This window comes from Cebidichthys violaceus, unplaced genomic scaffold, assembly GCF_023349555.1.
Source record: "Cebidichthys violaceus isolate CVI_PGR_0920_01 unplaced genomic scaffold, fCebVio1.0.p SCAF_6, whole genome shotgun sequence".
Classification (NCBI taxonomy): domain Eukaryota; kingdom Metazoa; phylum Chordata; class Actinopteri; order Perciformes; family Stichaeidae; genus Cebidichthys; species Cebidichthys violaceus.
In genome coordinates, this window is record NW_027176816.1 from 4,033,285 (window position 1) to 4,053,062 (window position 19,778).

A 19,778-nucleotide genomic window follows, 5' to 3' on the forward strand; every position below is an offset into this window, starting at 1 on the left:
CTCACATTATCAACTGATGAAGACACTGACAACAAGAAGGAACAAATATGCAGCTCATATTTATAACGTCTGTGTAGGTCATACATAAATCTACACATGAAAGTAAATCTGTCAACACGGAAATTTAGGGCCTGAGGCTCAGGACACCTAAATCACACTTTTCCCCAGTAACCCCTCGTGGTGTTTCGCCATGCAGATAGGTGAGGTGTTACTGTGCCCATATTCACACATATTAACTTAAACTAGATTTCTGCCAAACAACACCATAATGCAATGGGGGTGACTGGAACTTTTTTTTTTTTCTGGTACTAGGACTGTACCGAATAGTCCTAAACTTTAAAGCTTCACTCATAACATTGACATTCAAGTTCTAAATCAATAGTCAATAGTCTTTTGTTTTGTGCATGTCGATTCATAGTGTTTGAACATGGTATTTCTGCACAGTTGTAGATAAAGACAAGGCTACTATAATACTATTAGTATCATACTATTTGTAGAATTAGATTGTAAAGATCAAAAGTCAACATGTAATCGTTTCCAAAATTCACAACATGTTTTATCTATTGAAATGATCTGCTTCAAACCATGTATGTTGGGATTAGCCTTTCAAAAACATCACTTTCACTGCAGTCAAAAACTCTGGATAATCCACAAACCTCAACGTAAAAAAGTAAAACACAATAATGTCAAAACCAAAGCACATGAGACCAAATCAATCTGCATGGCTCAATGCTTCAATGCTCAAATACTGTATGTTTGTTTTTGATTTGGGCGAATTAACCACTTAACACTTAACACTCTTGCAATATGTCCTTGTGTCCTATATGATTTTGTTATATCTCTCTTCTATTTTCTCCTTCTCTTCTTATTTGTAGTTTCTGTTTGGCTATATGAACAAAGGTTGCTTGCTAATAAAATGCATTTTCCTCCAGGCTTTCCATAAGCATAGAGCCCTCCGAGGAAGATTGTAATTCTGCACTCCCTCAGGCCAGATTTAGGTCATAATAACTGGATGACCTTAACGTGACATGAACATAAGAAAAAGAGTCAAACTTCAAAAGATAATGCTCTCAATAAATTACAAGCCAGGCAATTATAGTTACATCTAACACAGACAAAAAGTTACATGCATTATGTACATCATGTTTAGTATTATCATGTTTGTATGTTTTTTGCAGTAAGTGCATGCTCATGGAACGACAACATACACAGCAAATGTAGAAACTAATTTCAAAGACCTATAATTATGTCATATGATTATATGACACACGTACACAACTGTATGTGTGTACGTGTGCCCTGAATAGACACATTCATACTATAATTTCATGGCTATTTTAAAGGGCCCAGCAGGTGGCAGGCTTCCTTCATGAAGCAGCCACATCTGTGTATGACGTTCTTAAAAACTTCTCTGCTTCTGTTCGAGGGTTCAACAAAATATTATTTCTCCATACTTTACTGATAGATCGCATTATGCTGTATTTGTATAGAGGGGAGACACAAAACATAATTAACCCATAGTCTAATGCAATCCATTATGACAACAGCACACTCTATTCGACATTGCTTAAGTGTTCATGTTATTGTGTACATCCCTGTATTTTTCATGCAAGGGAATTATGAAAAGGATAATTCATCAGTAAGATAGAAAATGTCTTCATAACAGACACATCTCTCTCACAGCTGGAATGAAATTGGGGGACAGTTATTGTCTTCCTGTAACCAGTGGGGCTGTGACGGCAATGGCTCTGACAAGAGGAAATAATCTCTGTCTGTTGGTGGGAGGAAAATAATGAGTCCTCAAATTATTAAAGCATTCTAAAGCCAAGGACTGCTTATGCCTTCACGGATACCAGCAATTACAATGAGGGTGTACAAGATAACATTGTGGCTAACAAATGGTTGGTTCAGCTTGGATTGTTCCTCCAACGCACCAGAGATGTGTTTTTATGTGCTTTTTTGTGTCATGAGGGAAATGCAGTGCGAGTCCTTAGAGAGAGAGAGACTGCATGCAGCTGCTGTGGAGGCAATAGTTACGGGTCGAGTGGAGCAGTGTCTGTTTATTTGATTAAACCCATCCAGTCTGCAGCCTGACCAGACAATAACACAGTCAACACCCTGCATTATGACAGACGCACCTCCCCCACCTCAACACACCACCACCGCCTCATCATCATCATCATCATCATCATCATTACCAAGCTCGTCTTTCTCCCACTTTCTCACAGTAACATCTTCTAAACCTCGTCATCGTTATTAACGCCATTTTTGTTTTACCGTGGACAGTGTGAGAGCATACATTTCAATTCAAAGCTACAACCAGAACAAAACTAACTAAACTGTGCAGTTAGCTTCGTCCCTCCTGCACATTTTGTTAGTCAAGTTCCTCCTCCGATATTTAAATTCTTGACCAGTGGTTCGTGATTCCCCATCTGGGGAGTCGGCAGAGGTGGAAGAAGAATTCACATCATTTACTCAAGTAAAAGTAACAAAACAACAGTTACAAAATGTGTATTTAACTATCAATAGTAGAAGTACTTGTTATGCAGAAAATTGGTCCTTGACTATATCATGAAATATCACATTAATAAATTGTTGATACTGCTTACGCATCAATAAGTAATAGGGTTGTATATTTGCAAGAATACAATACACATCATGATACGCTGTTATGATTCATATATGGCAATATTGTAGCAAACAACATATGGCGAATTTTTTACATCTCATTTTAGGAAAATTGTCATAGTATAACGAACACACAGCGATATGCATTAAATCTTAGTAAAGAAAGTTTACTATGTAATGATGCAAGTTTAGTGTGCAATCTGAGCCACTGTCTGCCAAAACCCTTTGCATGTGAACTATTAACTGAGAATGGATACACTGTTATTGAGAATCGATGCTCCATGAAACACCAAAGAAAACGGGTTTAACTAGTATTAAATGCTTCAGTATTTATTACTGAAGCAGGTTCATGATCTGTTTCTCTCTAGCTCTCTCTGTATCTCTTTTAAGACAGACAGGCTACTAAATAAGTGATCATGGAATAAATGGTCTGTGCCAAGCTAGCTGGCAGACAGGATGGATGCCTGTCCAACTGACTGTTAGGTTTTGTGATCTGAATAGACTTCTGGTCCATAGTCCTAGAACACATGACACTTTCCTTCCTTTACAAAGACACAGAGCGGAATGAGGGAGCCTGCATGCAACTTCCAATTTTACCTGATTTGTGGTTTACTGTTTCATTAGAGCTGCATTTATATGCCCTACAATATTTCTAGCATCACAAACGTACAAACGAAAAGGATAAATGGGGAGATTTCGACAGAACATAGAGAGAAGCTGAATGAGAAGAATGAGTGAACGGGTTGCAATAGAAACAATGAGAGCAGCTCCAATTGAGGATTATTGGAGGATAGAGAAAGGAAATAAAAGGCAACAGAGGAAGAGGAGGTAATTTGAATGAGTCAACAGCACAAGAAAAATGCAGAAGAGATGGAGAAAGAGAGTGGGGGCTGTGGATGGTATCGACTGTGTCATTCGTTCGTCGGGGGAGGGAGGGATGGATGGAGGGAGGGGTGGAGCCCAAACCGCTGCATGGAGAGAGGGAGAGACGGGTAAAGAGGCACCAGGGTAGAGAGAGAGAGAGAGAGAGAGAAAGAGAGAGAGAGGGCATTACACTATCGAGGGAGGCATAGCCAGGCAGAAGGAAAGAGGTCAGGAGGGGGGTGGTAGGAGGAGGTGGAGGAGAGGCGAGGGAGAGGGTCATGGCTCGGGGGTGGGGGCAGCAGGAGGAGAGAGAGGAAAGGATGAGGGAGGATTGAGATGGGGGATGGGACGGGGAAGGGTGAAGAGAGATTAAGTCAAAGGGATAGGCACATGGGAGAGATTTTTAGATTTTGTATTGCATCTTGTCTTTTTTGGCTCTCATCATTATCATGATATTGTTAGAATATATCTCACTTTATCATATACCTTTTTGAATTAGTGTTGTAATGTGCAGACTACATTTGTTGTCCTCTATTCTTTATTTATTATCTTCAACACGGCCTGATTTGGCTATATTGATGATTAATCATGTTCGTGCTAATAAAGCATGAATTTGAAACTGAGAGATAGGGAGTGAAGTACGAACAAAAAGGGAAATGAGAGGGAGTGAGCCATGGGACCTGGAGATAGAAAAGCATGGCTTGTATTTATGAGTGTGTAAGGACTATTCATGCGTGGTGGCGAAGGCCAACCTAATTCCTGCTGCGTTGACACAAATCCCCCCCCTCAGCAGCAAGACCGCTGTCACTGCTTCTGCATCCCTCAATCCCTCCATGACAGAACAGTGAGGGATCCCTGCTCTCCTCCTCAGCTTCTCTCACCGTCTAGTCTTTCTGTTTTTCTCCACTCTCCGTACACACCTGCTAAACAGGGAGCAGTCTCTCTCTCTCTCTTTTCATACTCTCTCTTGCAGCCTTCCTCATCCTTTACCTCTATTCCCCATGGTATTGTTTCCTGCCTCTCTTTCTTTCTACTCTCACCCATTCTGCCGCTATCACACTACATGATATCAGAGACACAACAGTCGGATTTGACAGAAGCGGGGTGTTGAGAACGAAAGGCACAACAATTTGTTGTTTAATCCTGTGCAGTGTGTGTTGGTGGAGGACCACTAAGTCCTGCACCTGTATGTCCCATACCTATATTTCGGTTATTGCACAATCTAGACCTATGAACAAAATCTCTGTCCTATCAGCATTTAGCTGAAGGAGATTTTGTGACATGCATTTGTGGATTTGTTTAGCAGGTTGACAGTGTTCTAATGGTTGGTTGCAGGTTCAGTGTAGTCTGCGTTGATTCTGATACTGAGTAGAAAGTGGTCAGGAGGGAGCATGTAAATGGAAACAAGAACTGGACCTAGCACCGATCCTTGGGGCACCCTGCAGTGAACACCTGTTGCAGCTGACATGGAATCAGCGATACAAACGCAGAAACAACTGTCTGTCAGGGAGGAGCTAAACCATTGCAGAGCGGTGCCACTGATACTCACCCAGGTCACAGGACAGTCCAAGAGGATAATTTGATCAATGGTATCAAATGCCATATTAATGCCATGCGCTTAAATCCAGGTGAATGAATATAGTTACGACCAGCATCAGCTGACATCAATAAGTCATTTAAGACCTTAAGAAGAGCACCTTCAGTACTATGGAATTATCTAAAACCAGATTGGAATTTCTCAAAAATACAGTTTGCATGAATTCAATTTAGCAGTTTTTCTGCGACAACCCTTCTTAAAACCTTAGCTAAAGGAGGGAGCTAAGAAATAGGTCTAAATGTATTAAGATCAGAGGAATCAAGAGATGCTCATTCTAAAAGTGGTTTAACAAGAAGACTTTTAAAAAATTCAGGAAAAGAGCCTGTCGACAGAGAGCTTTTTAAAATGGAATAATATCTAAGGACAGGTTGAGAGTTTCATTTTCATTACAATATCAGTCAGTGTAGATTTAGAAATTGGATTAAATGAGCAGACGGAAACTGCACAGGGAAAGACGAGAAATGAGATCCTGAAAGTCTGCCTCTTATTCCTCCACACGTCATGATAATTCTGAAAAACTACAAGCATAATGAGGTTCAACACGCGTTAACTTCCGAATGTTATAGTTAGATTCTTGCTGTCTACGTTCTCCTCCACTCCACATCTTTTTTTATCTGATATTGGAGACAAAAATGTCCTCCTCCCATGCCTTTCACAATACAGTTAACTGTGGATATCGTTAAAGATTTCCGATCCAGAGTTAATAGTTATTAAATTAGCAATCTAGAAACTGATGCATGAATTTAGCTTTGTTAGCTATCTTAATAGCCAGTTAGCTACTAGATATGTTGTAAGCCACCTATGGTGGGTAAAACTGATTTATTGTGTTACTAAGGTTACAACCAATGCTAATTTTCATTATAAATATGCATACCAATTTTTTTTCTTTGTCTATAAAATATCAGAAAATTGTGAAAAAGGTCCATAATAATTTCCTAACTGTCCTATTATGTCTGACAAACAAATTCAAATCCCAAACTAAACAAATTCAGTTCAGAAAAACGTTCTGGTTTCTGGAGTAGTATTGACCAATCACGTTTGTGGGCTTTGGTTGTATACAGGCAAACTGTCCTCGCAAAGAGCCAAAGAGCTAAAGCGGCAGAACACATTTGCAAAATGCAAAAATCTCAAAAACCCATCGGCTATCGTCAGACGATGATTAGCTTTTCATAAGCTAAAACATAAACTGAATGTAATCTGGCTACTTGTGAAACAATACAGTGGTCCACATCGTCTCCAACTCTAACTCGGAGTTGGAGACGGAATGCACTGGAACCCTACAAATATTTGCCGTTGTTCCCAGAAGCTAAATTGTCGCCGATGGGTTCCGAGATTGGCAATTTATTGGTGAAGCCAATTTAGTAATACAATCTGATCATATGGATCGAGAGTGGTGAGGTGGATTTAGCTGATGGAATGGCTTGAAAAAAAGTGTTTATATGTACATTTTGACACGTCTATGTTGTAATTCTCCTTTAAATGACTACAGCTGCTGTCCTCTTCAAAGGAACAAACTACATCATTTTCATAGCAGCCTTTCAAGCCTTCAGAGTATTTGATAATACTTGGTGGAGTGTTCCTTTTAGTGTGAAGCTTTTAGTTTCAGTCTTTCATGATTCAGCACTTGATGACAAGGATCATTTCTCAAGGACACACCGGAGCAAAGCTAAAGTGGGACCTTTCATTCTCTACCTACATGACCACCTGCCCCTCTTCACCTGCTGCCATCTTTCCTTCCCCTTCTCTCCCTCCTCTTTTACTGTTTCTTTTCCAGCGTGTTCATCTCTGTCCTTCTCCACCTCCTTGTCACACCCTTCCTTCACTCCCTCTCTTCTCTCACCACTCCCTCATGTCCAGGTCTCTGGGTAGGAGTGATTGTGATTGTGACTGTGATGCATGGCAGTGTTTTCCCTGCAGCCTTGAGGGATACCAGGTGTGTTTAAGAGGTCAAATGTCTTCTTGTGTCAAGGACACACACACACACACACACACACACACACACACACACACACACACACACAAAGGGCTAAAAGACTGTGTGTCCCCAAAGAGAAGCAGGACAAGTGGACCACGACTTTGACAGCCAGTCATTGTTCAAACCACAATCCACTGGGAGGAGGATGCTGCATCAGCTAACATGGCAACACACATCTCCATCAATGTGTATGTATAAGTCATTGAATGTGGAATATGAGTGTGTGTCCAAGAGCAGGTGTGTCTCTGCAGGTTGTGTGTTTCTGTGTTTACGGCATGCAAACTGTTGTATTAACTGTCAAGCTGTTAGCTGAAAGTGGCACGAGGTGTGTGTAAATGTGCGGGGCCCTTCACATGTTGTAAATCACGCTTGTCTCTGCCTTTTTAATTCACTTCCCTCTTGCTTTGTCACTCATACGAAGGGTGAAAAAAACACATCAAGATTGAAAAGGTACAAAAGTCATCAGCCTGCTGGCATTTAGTTAATTATGTGAACGTGAGGATGAAGACTAGGCTGCAACCTAGTTTATAGCTGGACCGTTTTTGGTCAGTGTGGTCACAATGTTACACAATTTTTGGATATTAAATGTTTAACTGCAGTGGTCCCAGTAATATTTGCTCTTTAAGTGTACAGAAATATATGACATGGTTATGCTTTATTTGAGTCAAATAATTCAGGACTGCTTTAGTTCAATAACCTAAACAATATAATCATGTTATTTCAACAAGTTATTATTCTGGATCATTCATTTTACGTGTTTTTGTCGTATTTTATTCACATGCCAATGCACAGTGGACAGGCAATGGTTTGCATAACTTTGTACAACAGACCAGACTGAGGCTGCATCCCATGACAATTATTAACATGTACTTAAAAACTTTACTGCTAATTTCTCTTCTGCTCAGATCCCCAACAGCTGTCTGCTCTGAGCGCAACCTTGGGTCCGAGCCCCACTAGAGGTTGCTAAAGCTTTGAAAAAAATAAAATTGGAAAAAACAGCATTTCATTCATTTCAGTGGATTATTATTTCAGATATAAACTTAGAAAAGGTCAGAGTTAAAACAACCAAAGAGCTGATCTGCTGATCGACCTCATTCTGTGTATGCAGCATCTTTGTAAAACGCTGATGTGCGTCCCTGTGTGACACTATCTGAGCCCAGTTCCACCGATACTTTGTAAAATGTCCCATCTGCGGCCTAAATATTGGAAAATGTCCAATATGCACTGATGATACTTTGTCCTTTGGAGCAAAGCATCCACCAAATGGCACATGTAACGTCAACTCGCAGTCATTTCTAATCAGACAGAAGATATACGTCCTTGTGAACTTGAGAGCAATGGCCCTTTAATTAAAAAAGGAGACATATATCACCTGAGTGTAGCTCTGAATGGGAGCAAAGCAGTACATTTCAATTGATGTGATTCAATAATCGTCACAAGATATTTTACATTTCAACCATACACAGGGTGGAAAGCAACAAATCAATGTCTCTATTGTAGTGATGGGGGCACTTGTGCATTGATTTACATAGGGCAGATTAAAAACCTTGGCATTAATTAAGCAGATTGTTTCTTTAATGCGCTGGCCGTGTAAACAGAAGCCCGGCGGGGTGGGGGGTCCTCTGCATTTATTTCTCCTCGTCACTTCTCTATCTGAGTTCTTTCACTTCTTTTTTACGCTCAGACTCCTCTTCTTCACTCAGGAGCTTTCTTTATCGACTTTCTAAAGTCAACCCAAGAAATCACATGGGAGCAAATATGTTTTCAATCAGCACAAGACAGGTTTTTTATCGTAAATAATAAGTGAAGGACACAGAACCTCCTTGACTCAGTAGACAGCAGGTTGCCTGTAGCGAACATTTCAAACCCTCGCTTTGTGTGTGTGCACTTGATTTATTATTGCAAATGTAGAAATTGTTGCCCTCAATACACAACATAACCGTGTGTGTGTGTGTGTGTGTGTGTGTGTGTGTTTGCTCCTATTGTGCATGTGAATAGAAAGGTTTGTCTGACTCTGTGTCCGTCACACGGGCCATATTTTATGACCCTGCCGTTTGCTCTGTGGGTATGTGTGTTCATGTGGGTGTCTGTATGCAATCTGTGCGTCACACAGTCACATGGATGAATGGTATAGGATGTAGCAATGACCTCAGGGGGAAGAGATCACCCTGACCTTCGTGAGCAGTGGAACATTGTACTGGACTGGATGAACCCCCAGTCTTTACAGTGTGAAATGTGTTTTTAATCTAATTTCTCTCTGATACCATTACTGCACTGGAGAACTATCTATTTAAGGTTTCACGGTGTTCAATGATAAACTAACTATTCACACGAATAAGTCTAAACATGTGGCTGAAATTTGAAGTTTTGATAAGGTCACACCGGGCATCTACAGCTCTCAGGGAGCCACATTCAAGAGTTTACAATGTTTTTAATACCACCTTAAACTGAACCATTGATGGGCGAAAAGCTTCAAAAAAATATTGGTCCTTGAGTTTTTGTCTTTGCTTTTTTTTTTTTTGCTAGTGCTATTGAGTTTTACAATGATGTAAGACAACTTGAGTAACTTCAGACAGCAAGCTCTCGTAGAATAGATTATTATGTTAATATAGAATATGTAGAGCATTGGTATTTGGCGTTTAGGCCTCATCACTCCCCGCCAGTTCAGCAGGGAGGAGTGGGGAGTGAAGATAATAACTTCTAAGCTAGGAACAAATACTTTATGCATACAGGTGGATGGATTCTGTGGCATTTTAAATATTGTATGAACAGAAACAAGTGACCGCATAGGTTTCAGGTGAGCGTTGTGGCAGCAGAGATAGCATTACGTAATTCAATAATTTTCACATCTTCACAAATTTCCCGCTGTTTGGAGCCGTTTTAGTTGGGCTCCCAGGACCAGGTTGCCTACCTTGCCTTCAGTCTACTGCTGGTGTTTTATCCCATAACCCAGAGTGTATTTCACATGTGTTTCTGATCGTGAAAAGCCACGACTCGGGTGTGTAACGCAACTTCTGTATGTCACCGCCGGTATATTGCTGAGGACCAAAGTTGGAATATGTTTTTATGAGCGATTATCGTCAAATCACTATAGGCAAAATACATTTGGCCCGTTCTGAAATTTCAACGGGCACTGCTCTTGTAGCTATAAGGAAGCAGACTGGTAATTATACGTGTATGCTCACAGAAACAGAAATACCTCTCAACTACACACATCATCACTTGGAAATCAGTTAGGAAATTGTTCTGTTATCTGAAGACAGCAGGATACCAAAACATACATATAACTCACTACATGCCTGATATCGACAAAAAACAACAACAACAACAACAACAGACTTGTGGTGCTTTTTACATTTCTACAATTATCTGTCAGCTATTAAGAGCACTGAATCGATTTCTGTGTCATTAGCAGGCTGGGCATTGCTGAGTAGACTGCAAAGGAAGAAAAAGAGGAGGAGGAGAAGGTAGAGGAGAAGCAGGAATGAGAGGAAGAGGAAAGAGACAAGTAAAACTAAGGATGAGTAGAGAAGGGCTGCAGGGGAAAGAAGCGGATGGATATGGGACTGAAGAGAAGTAAACAGGAGAAGAGGAGAGTGGAAACCTGAGGAGGGATAAAAGGAAGGATTAGGAGAAATACAAATAAATGAGATGAAGATGGCAGAGAGGACAGCAAGAGGGGAAAGAGAAGAAAAAAATAAAGTATCAACAGAGAAAGAGAAGGGAGAGGAACATTGATTCAGAGAGAGCAGATCAGGCAGAGAAGTGTGCAGACTGGAGGGTTAGAGGGAAGTACAAAGGAGCAGGGAGGAGTGGAGAGGGAGAGATGGAAGGATGGATGGAGGGATATAGAGGGAGGGTTGAGGCTCTAATGGGTCATCCCCTGTCGTTTTTCATTTGTGGCTTCACTACGCAGTGACAGCTAGAGGCTCCCCCACCCCTCTCCTCAAAGGAGCTAACCTGAGTGAGAGTGGTAACAGATGCTAATTCCTTCACTCCCCCTCCTTCTCCTCCCTAGCCCCCTATCCCAAGGGGTGGAGAGCCAAGGGGAGGTTGTGGCAGAGAAAGAGGGAAGAAGGAGGGGAGATGGTGGTGGTGGGGAGGAGAAACAAGCCGGCGACTCCCCCGTGTGGGATTATAATGGATTATCCCGCTAAGACGCGGCACGAGCTGCTTGCTAGCTCTCAGTGCCTGCATGGCGCACCGCGCCGCATGGCCCTGCCCTGCCTGGCATCGTCATAGCAACGACCCCCCTCTCACACGCACGCACGCACGCACACGCACACACACACACACACACACACACACACACACACACACACACACACACACACACACACACACACACACACACACCTTTCCTCCGAAAAAGGCCACTCTGAGCTCTTTTTGTCTCCCTCCTCCACATGGTGGCGACTCCCTCACTGACGGGAGCAGCTGGCACTCACATGAACACAACCTGATCCAAATTATTCCTTTCCAAGATTTGTTTTATGAATCAGTATTGTACCTTAAATTCATAAAGTGACTTTACCCACTCTCAGAACAACCAATTTTGATCATTGATTATTCATTCAAACACCAAATATTCTCTGAAGCTAATATGATATTCTATGATATTCTAATATGATTATTGTCTAATATGATTTTTTTTTTTAACTTTATGATAGTAAACTTAAAAATATCTTTGAGTTTTAGACTGTTAGAGGAAGTTTAGACTGAAAACAGCCTTGCATTATAAAAACTAGTATTACCACCGCTGATTGTATGCCTCTGCCAACCAGTCATCACTCCTTCAATCATTTTATCCTATTAAGCATTTGTGTGGAATGGTCATAATGAGCATATGCATATTTGAGATAAGGCCAAAATTGTGTTTTGTGAGATCACAGTAATCTTGACCTTTTGACCAACAAATATTCATCAGTTCCACCTTGAGTCCAGGTGGACGTTGGTGTGAAATTTTAAGAAATTCCCTCTAGGCGTTCCTGAGATATCGCATTTACGAGAATAGGAAGAAAGAACAACACATGAAGATGCTTGTGTTGTGCTGAGGAGGCTGCTGAGCATCTCTATAGACAAAACAAGCTATTCAAAGACATCACCTTGGGCTCTGGGAGAGTGCGATGGGCATGAATTTCTGTCTTAATATGGTGAGATTTACAGATGATTAATGCAATATTATTGTGAAAGAGAGGAGAAGAGGAGGGACAAGAAGAGCAGGAGGAAGAGGTGTTAAGTTGATCTATACGCATTATATGCATATTCCTACTGGACCTTTACAATATACAGTATGCAGACAAGTTGTATAAATCCCCTTAACATCTAACATCTACACAGAATAAAAAAAAGGAGGGGGGGAGAGAGAGAGAAGAGAGGGAGAGTAAAGCTGCCTCCTGTAGTGTGTGTGTCCTCTAATGTCTTTGAGGTGTCCTGCCATCTCCAATGAGTCTCTGTGTTGATAGTCCACCAGCATGGAGCCTACAGAGGGCCATCTGGACACCACACACACACAAACACACACACACACACACGCTCATTATGTATGCGCTCATTCATTTAATCATACGACCTACACACACCCAAACCAACCACCAGATTTCACCGGACACACACTTGAAGCAACGGTAAATCCGACAGATAATCATTCCTTGGTATAAAGTCGGGTCGTGAAGAACAGACACAACCACAGACACAAAATTGCTCCTTCTCTAGAAGCCCCTGCATTAGAAACCCTGGCTCTGTAGCAGATCGATGATATCTCTGCAGAGAGGGCAAGTTTGCAAAGTGATAGCTAAAAGCCTGATCAATTTGAGAGAGCAAGATAGATAGTGAGAGATAAAGACAGAGGGCCACTCTGATTGCTGTTTTCAAGGCAGCTGTAAACTGCAGCAGAGAACCAGATGTGACAACATATCCTAAAGTGAGGGCAGTAAGTCAGCCAATGCTGCACCTCGTGTAGCTCATGTGGTGAATTACAGGAAGTGACACCGTCTCCTTTGCCCCTGGAGCACAGATGTATGCATTAGAAAAGTTGCTGAGGCAGAGACAGCGGCGGGAAATGCAAAGGCAAACGCACGTTTACAGGTTCTAATATAAAAACAACGGTAACAGAGAGAAATACGCTCCATCTGTTTTCTCTCCGTTGTCTATTTGATTAAAAGAAACTTTTTTTTGTAGAGCACGTTTTATGTAAGAGATGTAGCACAAAATGCTTTACAAAAAAAGCAACATGTTTAAACAAAGGCAAATAGACAATAGAATCAGACAATAAAAAACAGATGATAGAGTACAAATGAGAAAATGTGTGTGTGTGTGTGTGTGTGTGTGTGTGTGTGTGTGTGTGTGTGTGTGTGTGTGTAGGAGGGCTCCTCAGTATACAGGGCAGAATACGAGGATGGTACAGTCAGCAGAGGAGCAACAAAGACACCGTTGTCACAGCCTGGTACTGCTTATGCACGCACACACTTAAAACTTCAACCCAACTCCTCCTTAAATGAACATAGACACAGAAATGAATTAGAAAACTAACAGAAGAAAGTTGCAGCCAAGAAGCAACAGTTCAGATGCAGTTCCCTGAAGTCAGCCAGATTCTGCTTCAGTGTTTTTAAGAACTGAAACTAATAAGTTTAAGAATGTACGTTCTGCATTGAAGTAGCTGACGTATGCCTAGTGTTAAGTATGTTTGAATTAGACTCTTTTCTTCCCTGAATCGTGTGGTCTTCTTCTGTGTAAAGCTTCTTAAAGTGAGACGACCACTCACTTTAAGAAACATTGTTATTTACAGTATATCTACAAATACATTTCAGCATAGCTCAAGTGACACATTATCTAGTATTTAAACTCTTGGCAGGTATCCAAAGTGGCATTAAAAACATGTGGATGTACGACCACTGCACTGAGTCAATTACACAAACCCAATGAGCCAAGTGCTACGCTGCGCAACTTGCAGGGGAAACCCGCGTTTTTTACGCGATGATGAAATTCATCATCTCAGGTGAGGAGGATAATGAGGTGAGATAATAGCTGTCATGCTGTAATCCAGAGTCAGCGCTCTGTGCAGCAGAGTAATGCAGGATCCGGGCAGTCAGTCAACCAGCTAATAGGATGGGATGAGCACAACGCCAGCCAGCCACGATGCCAACGTGACACAATGCAGTGCACACAGGCTGCCCACAGGGAACACAAACAAACACACACACACACACACACACACACACACACACACACACACACACACACACACACACACACACACACACACACACACACACACACACACACACACACACACACTGCTTGTTTTCTCCTCTGTCATCCCTCTCTCAGAAGCCACACTCTCAATTCCTCTCTCTCGCTCCATCCCTGCATGCCCTTTCACCCACTTCTCTCTCTAATTCACTGCTGTCCATCATCCTTGGTGGCTCTGGGCGAGCGGGCTGATGCAGCTCTAAGAGGCTGATGGACGATGCAGCAGCTCGTGGGTCAGATGGCGAGCAGGCCTGGAGGGAAGGATGCCTCTCTCCCAGGACAGAGGGGACAGTGTTTCCCTGTAATCTAAAATATCTTCAACTGTGTTGTTTTTTTTCCTGACCCTAATGGACAGCTGACCTAATCGTCAGGCTGGGAAACTACCACCATCCATGTGCTGGTGAAATACTGGCAGTGATTTGTCAGCTTTGTCAAAGATTCTGGCCAAAACACATGCTCACTTCCAGCTTGTCAAATAACACCGCTTGGTCAATGGCCCTACGCTTCAAACTATGACTCTCTGGGTAAAACTCTATAGTCAGTTTTAGATGTTTCAGGGATGGTTTGTCACTCTCCACTCATTACATGCAAAGTGTTTTTTCAAAAAAAAAGTTCTGCGTTCACAGAAACTGTACAATTTCTGCTTGTATTCAGGGTCTTCCAACATAAATTTGCTTAGATGTGCAAAATAAGTTTCAAATAAGACAAAAATAAACTTTAGAAACTTTCTTCATTTAATTTGCCAACCCTCTTTGTACTGTATACGTCTGACATGCCCTGGTTGGATTGTAAAGGGGTAGAGAACTTTTGATCCTATTGATCCGCTTGTCCGGGGCCGGGTCATGTAGGCAGCAGGCTAAGAAAAGTATTCTAGACGTTCCTCTCCCCAGCAACGTTTTCCAGCTCTTCCTGTGAGACCCAGAGGCGTTCCCAGGCCAGACAAGATATCCACCCTCCAGCGTGTTCTGGGTCTACCCCATCTGAGCTCCTGTCCCTCTCCATCCCTAAGGCTGAGCCCAGCCACCCTACAACGGAAGCTCATTTCTGCCACTTGTATCTGCATTCTCATTCTTTCAGTCACTACCCAAAGCTCCTGACTGTATCTGGGGGTCAGAACTGGGAATAGACTGGTAAATGGAGAGCTTTGTCTTCCGGTTCAGCTTCCTTTTCATCACAACGATCCAGTGCAACGCCTGGATCATTGCTAACGCCGCACCAAACCGCCTGTCCATCTTACGCTCCACTTTACCTTCACCCATGAACAAGACCCCCCCAGATACGAGAACTCCCTCGCTGAGGGCGGTAACTCACTCCCAACTCGGAGAACCATGGCCTCAGACTTGGAGGTACTGACTCTCATATCGACTGCTTCACACTCGGCTGCAAACTGCCCCAGTGTATGCTGGAGGTCACAGTCTGTCACCACCCAAATTTAAAATTTGAAGCACTTCTATATACTAATATACAGTCAACATCAAATACACCACCAGTTCTGACATGCCAAAAATCAGTGCCTTCAGACCTGTTAATGGGCTGAATTACAGAGTGAAATTACTATGCAGAGAAAGAGTGTTATTCAAATTTATTCATTTATTATCATCATTTACTGTAGAGCAACAGAAAAGAAAGGGGGGTGGATGAGTAAGGACAAAAGAAAAGAGCTTTACCCTTCTTGAATGGACATTATTGTTTAAGGTTTAATAGGCAGAGACAAAAGCCTATTTAATGGTCTGATGAGAAGAATAATGGATAGAAGGGAGAGAGGAGAGAAGACACATATAGAGTCATAGAGAGGAGGAACAGTAAACAAGAGGAATGGAGGACAGAAGCACAAGCCGTAAAGCCCCATGCCTCCCTCACACTCGAGGGAAGGGACGACAGCAGCGGGAGAAAGAGAGGAAAAAGGAACGAGGAAAGGACAGAGAGAGACATAATGAACTGAACTGAATGACTTGAATGACTTGTTTACTCTCAATTGCTCTAAAATCATTCTACTGATTTCAGCCTCGTCAACGAAACACATATGCAAATGTGGAAAGTGCAAAGACTGTAATTATCTATATTAACAGCATCAATTTTCAGCAATTATGATAATGATTAGCATACACATTCCGAGCTCCATTTGTTATTTAAATGTAGGCCTGCGGTTCTCAACACTGTCCTGTTTTCTCCAAATCATTCACTGCTGTGGAGTTAAGATGGAAAACATCAGCAGTCGATTGGGGAGAAAACAACAGTACAATGAGTTCTGACGCACTGTTAACACAAGTAAACTCCACAGGACGCCTTTAACTGTGCTATTAGCTTTAATTTACTGTTCTATTATACAAATGAAATTGACCTGACTATATTTGATACTTCTTTAACAACAATCTATGAAATTGCAATGGAAAAAACAATGTGATAATATGAGAGGTGCCTCTGGTAGTGATGAACCTCTAGAGAATTATCAGCTGAATCGGCAGCTCCTCTCGGCTTTACAGAGCTTTATCGTGAGTTTCAGCTCATTGTTTAGCTGTGCGGCCCAAAACTTTACTGTTCTGTTCACTCTCTCTCTCTGGCTCTCTGGCTTTCAGAAAAAAGCTTGAAAAACTTTGGTAGAGGTTCTAAGCCGATTCTAGAAGGGGGAGTTAAAACACTGCACAACACTGTTTTGTCAATCATCACTAGGGACATCCTGCACAATCCCGCCATTTTTAAACCGTCAATGGCGGCCGCAATTTATAATTCACTCAACCCGGATTTGAGAAATCCGCCTACACTGAGGAGGTCCACATTTGAAACACTGCATAGAGAAAAGGACCTGGTACCAAATATGAGTCGGGTTGAGCCGCAGGGACAGATTCATTGTCACTCATTATCAGCAGCAGAATTAATCTTGCTGATGGCAATCTCAAGCTGAACAGATCAATCTCATTGCTTAATGATATGTAATCCTCTCCACCAATTCCCTCCTGTCAATCAGAGAAACTGAAAGCGAGACCACACACACAAAAATCCTGTAACACACACACACACACTGCCAGTGGAGGAAAACTCTGCAAGGAGACATCTATATTTAAGATTTATTTACATTCGACATAATATTCAGCTTTTCCATAACTTTTAAGGAAAAATGTAAAAAATCTAAATCAACATAGTTTGGAGTTGGAAACAACCTCAGCCAGATTTAGATCGTCATAAAGGCTCAAGATGTTGTTGAGGCATACGATCCTGGTAAAACCTAAAATGATCCTCAGTTATATAGAGATCCTGAGAGCCGAGACATACTGATTTATTTAAAGCAATGTCCTGCTGTGGACGGAGTCAGCAGCAAAACACATTTTAGACACCTAAAAAAAAAAAATCCATATAAAGTGTCGGCTATATGTAGAATATTTTCACCACTTTACCTTTCCGATGGGGAACTGAAGCCATTATCTATGCTCTCTTCAAAGCCAGCATACTCCTTTGACAACAACAGTCATTTTACCTGGCAGACCTTAGGAATCACTGGTCGATCGCTTAGTTTGTTTGTGTTTTTGTGTGACTTTTGTGAATCCGAACTAACCCTTTAAAATAAAAAAGGAAACAAACGATGTTCGTTAATTGTAATAAGATAGCTGAGGAAATAACATAACAAACGAGTTTAATGACCACATGAGTATGATTGAACTAATGTTAATACAGTGCATCTAATTGAATAAATTACACGCATACAAGATACAACTACAAAAGATCATCATTCTGTCTCCCAGGACAGGAGGAAGAGGAGGAAAGTAAAAGAAAGAATAGATGATGAATTGGATATGAGCAGTCTCTCTCTTTGTAACACACACACACATACACACACACACACACACACACACACACACACACACACACACACACACACACACACAACGCCACTTTCCCTTCTCAATTAATATTGCATCCTGTGGGCAGGAGAGGGGAGAAGATAGTGTGGGAAATAATCTCAGCCAACACAGCAATACAGCAGCTTTTCACCTGAAGGCTCTTATCATTATGTATTGAATATACTGTAAATCACCAGCTACGGCTCCTTCAGCTGTCACACATATGTTTGTGGTAGAAATGTGGAAATATGGCACAAAAATAAAAATCAGAATTAGCTTGAAGGGATAGGAGAGGTTTAGATGTTTACTTATAATAAACTGACTTCCTGAATGTCTAAAAAACCGAGAAGGGTCGGGCAGCAGATCTCCAGGTTCGGGCCTCCCCAAAGATCGCTAGAAGATCTGGATATTTTCATCTGAGTAGTTCATGTGCACTGAGCAACTTCTGATAGTAACGTATGGTGTGTTGCCTCCAACGCTGTATTCTGTTCTTTTCATACATCCATTGCTGGGATATGTGTACGCTAGTGATTAGCTTTAGCGATAGCTATGTGTATGCTAGCAATTAACATGAGCAATTCACAGGCTAATTGTAAGGTTAACAGCTAATAAATACTACTCTCTTGCAGTCTGCATATTCGGGAGACGTTGGGTTTATAAGAGGGGAGCTGCCTCCATCTACGTCACCTGCCTCCAGATAAGCTAACAGCTAAACTCAATTGCAATAGCCGGTCTCAACCAGTAGAGGGCAGTTTCTACGCATATTTATAACACAAATTAAGTTAAATTGCAATACTCTGCACAAAAATATCAAGATTAGTACCTGAATCCATCAACAACACTACTAAATACATATATATTGGTTTTCATTGTAAAAAAAGAAAAGTTGAATAGTTTTTGGACAATGGAGCTCTTGGCGGTCCTTTAATGGGATTTGTTGAAAATATAGAATATCACATGACTTATCCTTTAAATAACAATACTGTGTACTTCATATTTTGCAGGAGATATTCACACCAGTTAAGTGTTTGGTAACGTGTTAAACTACTTCAGCACTCACAGCACTGACAGAAACAACTTTTGGAACCACAATAAATTAACAATGCTTGTGATGGGCTGCACCTTATACTAACACACATAAACACGCATTATGACATGAAGCTGAGCTCAGTGATAAGCGGAAGGGAAGAACAATGTGCCGAGAGAGAGAGAGAGAGAGAGAGAGAGAGAGAGAGAGAGAGAGAGAGAGAAAGAGAGAGAGAGAGAGAGAGAGAGAGAGAGAGACTATCATCTCTGATTCCCTCGCTGCAGAAGTGAAAGAACAGAAGACAGAGAAGAAGAAACAAGACATATGAGAGATGAGGGAGAGAAAGAGAGAGAGCATGAATGTGAGTGTGTGGGTGAAAGAGATAGAGGCTGGACAAAGGAGGAACTGACAAAATGAAAGCATGTAGGAAAGAGAGAGGGGGGATGGTTGGAGGGGATGAAGCGATGTATGAAGTGATGCAGGCTCAGTGTGTCTGTGTGTGGAGGTATATGTTTTCTTTTTTTCCCAGCTAAAAGCCTTGACTGGTTGTTGTGCACATGGAAACATACTGCCTATTCTCCACTGGCACTCAACACACAC

At 41.6% G+C, this 19,778-nt stretch overlaps 1 protein-coding gene across 5 annotated transcripts in view; it reads right to left on the reverse strand.

Annotated features, from left to right (window-relative positions):
• Positions 1-19,778, reverse strand: part of LOC137889112 (nucleolar protein 4-like) — a 137,059-nt gene that overhangs the window by 14,993 nt on the left and 102,288 nt on the right. The window lies entirely within an intron of this gene.